Here is a 6,021-nt window from a genome sequence, read left to right on the forward strand (position 1 = left end):
ATTTTCAAAGGTTCCCAGTATCGTCCATCAGGTTGCTAAGATATAGGGAATATCAAATATGTAAATTAGAGTTTGTGGAGAGTGTTTCGCTCACATTGATCTAAAGGTTTCAAGCTCTCGCGCTAAATTTGATGAGAATTTTGGCAATTACTTCTTAAAAACGAAAGCTAAAATCAAATGCAAATTTCTTTGGCAGTCTGGATCCATGTGAGGCAGTGAGATCCTTTGTTTTTTAATGTATGGTCGGAAAAGTAGCAAAACAGTCTGTTTTCTGCAAACCAGTTTTTTAATAACAGACCCCCAATAAACATGGAAATTCAGTGACGACTTTTATATCGTCTTTTTGCGGGGCATTTTTTGTGAAGACAGTTATTGCAGTGTTCCAATTTAAGCATCTATAATATCGAAAACGTCTGTTCTTGAGATTTTCACAATGTAGTCTACCACTTTTGTATCTTCAAAATTGACCAAGATATTGCAAAATTTGTATACAATATAACTGTGCCTTTCCAACAAACTCAAATGTTCTAATCCCTATATTTTTGCAACACAATGGTGTACACTTCTGATATTTCAAATTTGATCTAAATATCAAAGGTCTAACGACATTGGGGTTTAAAGATATAGGAATTATAAAATCAGAGTTTGTGGATAAGACACAATTCCTTTCAATTCAATTAATAGATCAAAATTGCCTGACCATCTGATATCTTCGTAAGACACAAGAAAGATATATAATATAGACCACTTTATGAAAAGCTCGTCAAACTTATAACCTCGTTTTTTTTTATTTTCATTGCCGGATGCATGAAATATCAGAAATCAAAGACAGCTTTCAAGTCGTCTCTCGATTCCCATGTTTATTGGGACACTCTGTAGTAGGGGTAGGATAAATAAACCTTGCATGCCCCATCTCAACCAGGATAGGGTTAATTTTTCCTCAAAAATAGATAAGGAATATAAATTATAAAGAACGCCATTCAAAAAAAAAATAGAAAATCTTTAGGACAGAAGAATTAATTAAGTAAAGAATAAAAATCTTGAACTAATTAAGAAAAGGGAATTTTTGGAAAAATATTAATTATAAATAATAAAACTCTATAAATAATTTCAACTGTCTCTCCATGTATAAGTGGTATGTTTGATTAATAACAGCATACCTAACTACTTTGTTTGATCAAGACTGAGATATCCAGGGGTTTCTTTTTACAAATTGATTATTCAAAACTATGGCTTTTTTCTTAAAGTGCCTTGCACAACTCTGCTAAAGAAAATTGTAGAGTTAATGGTCAGAACAAAATACTTTTTATTATAAAAATGACAATATCTTCCAGATTTTTAATCCAATAAAAGTTTAAAGAATATACCGTGAATCAGGCATATAACCCGTTGTTTTCTGGATTTTATTTTAAATATCAAATCTGATTTGAAGATTGGAAGAAAACGTATAAAAAAGTATAAAAAATACATAAAGAATTGTATAAAGTAAAAACTACACACTAGACACCACATTCATGAATAAAAAATACATATGACTCTAAATCATTTGTTCCAATGCATAAATTATCACTTCATGTTTTTATTGATTTTGGCATGACAGGTTTGTAGTTAAGGTCTGTTCAGAGCAGGTTAATAAAATAATGTACAATTTGTAAAAAAGTTTACCAACAATAAGAATTATTTAAAAAATTGTCATAATTTAATTTGGAAAAAAAAACAAAAAAGTCCATAGTTCTAACCCCTATATCTTTGCAATAAAATATTTAGACATTTTAAATTACAAACTATGCATTCTGTTAGAACAAATGATCTAAGTTTGAAATATCGAAGGTTTACATGATAAGATTGCAAAGATATAGTGATTAGAAATTTTAAGTTTCACCTCAGTTCCATTCAACAAATTAATCAAATAATTTCTAAGATTAAAATCTGCAAAAAAGTTTCCCTCCCCCCTTTCGCGCGTTTTGAGAAAAAAATAATTAATAAAATTTGCAAATGTTTTTATAATATTTTCTCTCTTTAATTTGCAAATCTGAGGAAACTTCTACCGAAAAGAGGATTTCTGAAAAAGAAAGAAACTTTAAGTGGATTGATCCAAGTGAATGATGATGAAGAGAGGAATAGTGGACAAGCAGGGAGAGTCTATGGTTGCCAGCTATAGGTACCTGGGGGTATCCAATCCGGGCATACAAATGATTGGGAGCAATGAGTGTGATGTTTCCTATCTGTATGGCACCCGAGCCTCATTCCAGTATATCAGAAGAATTCCTGCACTCTATTATTCTCAGGCCTAAGTTAAGCAGCTGGAATCTTGTCAACCCTTTTCTCAGTATGAATGAAGCGTAGATGGATGAATGTGCTGCCAGATTACAACCCCTGGTATATCAATATCAACCCATACAACACCAAACTTAAAGGGAGTGTTCGCGAAAAATGAAAGGGGGTATAGGCTTAATGAGATAAAAAAGCGTTTTTGATCGCTACTAATCTTACTTCTATCTGTTGCGTCTATNGTTTCATCACTCAAGAGGTTTTGTGATTTATCACTATCAAGAGGTTTTGTGATTTATCACTATCAAGAAGTTTTGTGTTTCATCACTCAAGAGGTTTTGTGATTTATCACTATCAAGAGGTTTTGTGATTTATCACTATCAAGAAGTTTTGTGTTTCATCACTCAAGAGGTTTTGTGATTTATCACTATCAAGAAGTTTTGTGATTTTTCAATATCATGAGGTTCTGTGATTTCAGGGGAAATTAGTTCCAAAACTAACACTTGGCCCATTTCTAATAAATTTTTGATGATATTGGTTTTAATTTTCGAACATATCCCTATTTTGAAACAATTACCGCATTTCAGCTCATGTCGCGTTTTTGGAACATATCCTGGATAAGTCAGGAAAAAGATCAGAAGGTGGTGAGGAAGTGTAAGGGAAAGGAGGGGTAATAAGAAGAAGGGTTTGGAACAGGGGGTAACATATTTTTAATAAAATCATGTTTATGAACTACAGTAGAGGGTGAAGATAAGAAAGACTAAGTTTATCCACATGATACACAACTTTTTTTTAAACGATTTTGCAGATTTAGTTTCTTCAAGCTCTTATTCAATCGAATTCCAGTTTGGGAAATAAAGCGGAGAAAAAACATTCTAGCATTTATCACTTTAAAGAGAATCTGTTCAAGTTTATTCAATTTTGTTCAGCTTAAAAATTAAACATGTCATGCAAGGAAATCGGAAGGTTTTTATAAAAGATTTATGCATAAAAGAAAGAACACCTAGTTTAATGTATCCTCAAGATAAACATTAATTTCAATTATTAATGTGGTATAAAATATGTTCTTACCTGAACTTGTTTTAGGTTTAGGTTTACTCACTGTTTCAAGAATAATTTCTAGTGTAGTATTTTCAAACATAGAATTTTCTGTTGGCTCTTTTAGAGATGTTTCAAAATTGACATTTGAATCCGGAACATAACTAGACAATCTGAGTCCAACTTTTACAACAAAAAATCATTAAAACTATATCAGCAGATCCCAAAAAACTTATTTAAACATCACTGAAAAGGAACCGAGTTTTTGCCACAAACTCAAATGTTCTCATTTCTATATCTCTGCAACCTGTTGGTGTAAACCTTTGAAATTTCAAACTTAGATTATTTGATCTAACAGAATTAATAGTTTAAAATATCTAAGGTCTACTACACTGGGTTGCCAAGATATAGGGATAAGAATATTTCGAGTTTGTGGCAAAAACTCAGGAACTGAATGACTTTTTTTCTTAGAAGAAATAATAGAGTTTAGTATTGACCAAGCCATTTTGATGTCTTTTGAGTATTCTGTAAATTGATAAAAATAGCTGGTCTTTTTCATTGCTCTGCGATAAACAGAATTTTATTTTCTAAAAGCTTCTATATCGTTTGTAGCTGGATTTATATATTTTTTTCTTGAAATAATTTTTCTTTTCGTTTTCTAGAAACTAGCTAGGGTTAATAGAATTTTTATTTTTGTTTGGCTTATATTTAATAAATGGAAGCTTTCTTCATATATGTATTATTTAATGCGTTAGAAAATTCAGAAAATGCTGTAGAACTTTCGTTTGATATGCATTAAGCCATAGTTGAAATATTTTCTATTTGTGGAGGTCATTAGAGGTCATTAGAGGTCATTAGAGGTCATTATAGTTCAATTTTATTTTATTAAAGGAATTTCGAACCCTAGTTAGGCGTGCACCCAAAAAATTGGAAGATTTGAACCAAAAATGAAGGCAGGGCCCCCCCCCCCTACATCAAATGTGCCAACTCCACCATCCCTCTCATTTCTATATCTCTGCAACCTGTTGGTGTAAACCTTTGAAATTTCAAACTTAGATTATTTGATCCAACAGAATTAATAGTTTAAAATATCTAAGCGTCTACGACATTGGGTTGCCAAGATATAGGGATAAGAATATTTCGAGTTTGTGGCAAAAACTCAGGAACTGAATGACTTTTTTTCTTGGAAGAAATAATAGTTTAATAACGACCAAGCCTTTTTGATGTCTTTTTAGTATTCTGTAAATTAATAAAAATAGCTGGTCTTGGACTTTTTTATTGCTCTGCGATAAACAGAAATATAATTTCTAAAAGCTTCCATATCGTTTGTAGTTGGATTTATGATTTTTTTTCTTGAAATGATATTTCTTTTCGTTTTCTAGAAACTAGCAAGGGTTAATAGAATTTGTATTTGGCTTGTATTTAATAAATGGAAGCTTTCTTCATATATATATTATTTAATGCGTTAGAAAATTCAGAAAATGCTGTATAGGGATCTTCATTTATTTTAACATGAGTCTAGTCTTTGAGTAACAATTTTTCCTTAACCTTGGCTTTATTTCCAATTGAAATTAGAACTGGTTTTCTACCAATATTATCCTCATGTTGTGTACACTGAGGGAGGTAACCCCCGGACGCTCTGCAGACACGAGCCTAAAGATTTGCTAGGCAGACCGAGCCTTCGCTATACAAACGAGCCACTGTTCTACAGAATAATTTCCTTTAAATTCTTTGTACATTTAGTAAACAGTTTGTTTGTATTTTTTTCGAAATACTGGCCTTTAATGATCAAAAATATTGATCAATTATTATAAATAGTAACTTATTATGCCCAGTATATAAAACTCTAAACATTTTTTACGCAAAAAGGAAAACATTTCGAGATAAAATTCTTTAATTTCAGCGATACCTTTTTCTTAATTTTTTTTTCAGATGATAATCAAAAATGGATCAGATCAAAGCAGCAATGACGACTTTTGGATACTATTGTCGTGAACTTGAAATGAAAAAATCGTAAAAAGAACTCGTGCTTTTCATCCAAGTTGTTCCCAAGTTTACATAAAACTGTTATACCATGTCGAGAATATCTCGACTTTTGATGACCATTTTAGAACTGGCCATGAACTGGGAACAAAAACTTAAATAGATACTTTATTTTTTCAACAAAGTTTTGGCCAAGTTTTGACTTAAACAAAACTGGTATATGTCGAGAATATCTTGACTTTTAAATACCATTACTGAACTAGTCATGAACTTGGAACAAAAAGTTTAGTTTCTCACCAAACAAAAACTAAAAAAAAACTTGCAAAATTTGTTTACATACAATCTGTATTTTAAATATCAGTTCTTAATTTTGCAATAAAGCCCAAACTTAGATTGAATACTCGACTTTTTTTGCAAGTTTTGTTCCAAGTACTTGACTAATTCAAAACTGGTATTTAGAAGTCGCGTTTTTTACGAGTTTTATCGTCGAGATGTTGTCCAACAGGAAATTCTAGAAATATAAAGTCGACAAAATTCTACCTGTAGTAGTAAAAAAGTTAACTTTCTGCATGGCTCAACAAGAAATTATCAATATATGGTGTGAAATTATAAATCTGAAATTTTGAAGCAGCTGCAGCTGCAGCCCTAGTTTCACGCGGAATTTTATCTGTTGAATTACACATGCGGAATTCTGCGTAAAAAAATTGCGAAAAATGCAAATTTTTTTAT

The sequence above is a fragment of the Eurytemora carolleeae genome, unplaced genomic scaffold (assembly GCF_000591075.1).
Source record: "Eurytemora carolleeae unplaced genomic scaffold, Eaff_2.0 scaffold910, whole genome shotgun sequence".
NCBI classification, from domain to species: Eukaryota; Metazoa; Arthropoda; class Copepoda; order Calanoida; family Temoridae; genus Eurytemora; species Eurytemora carolleeae.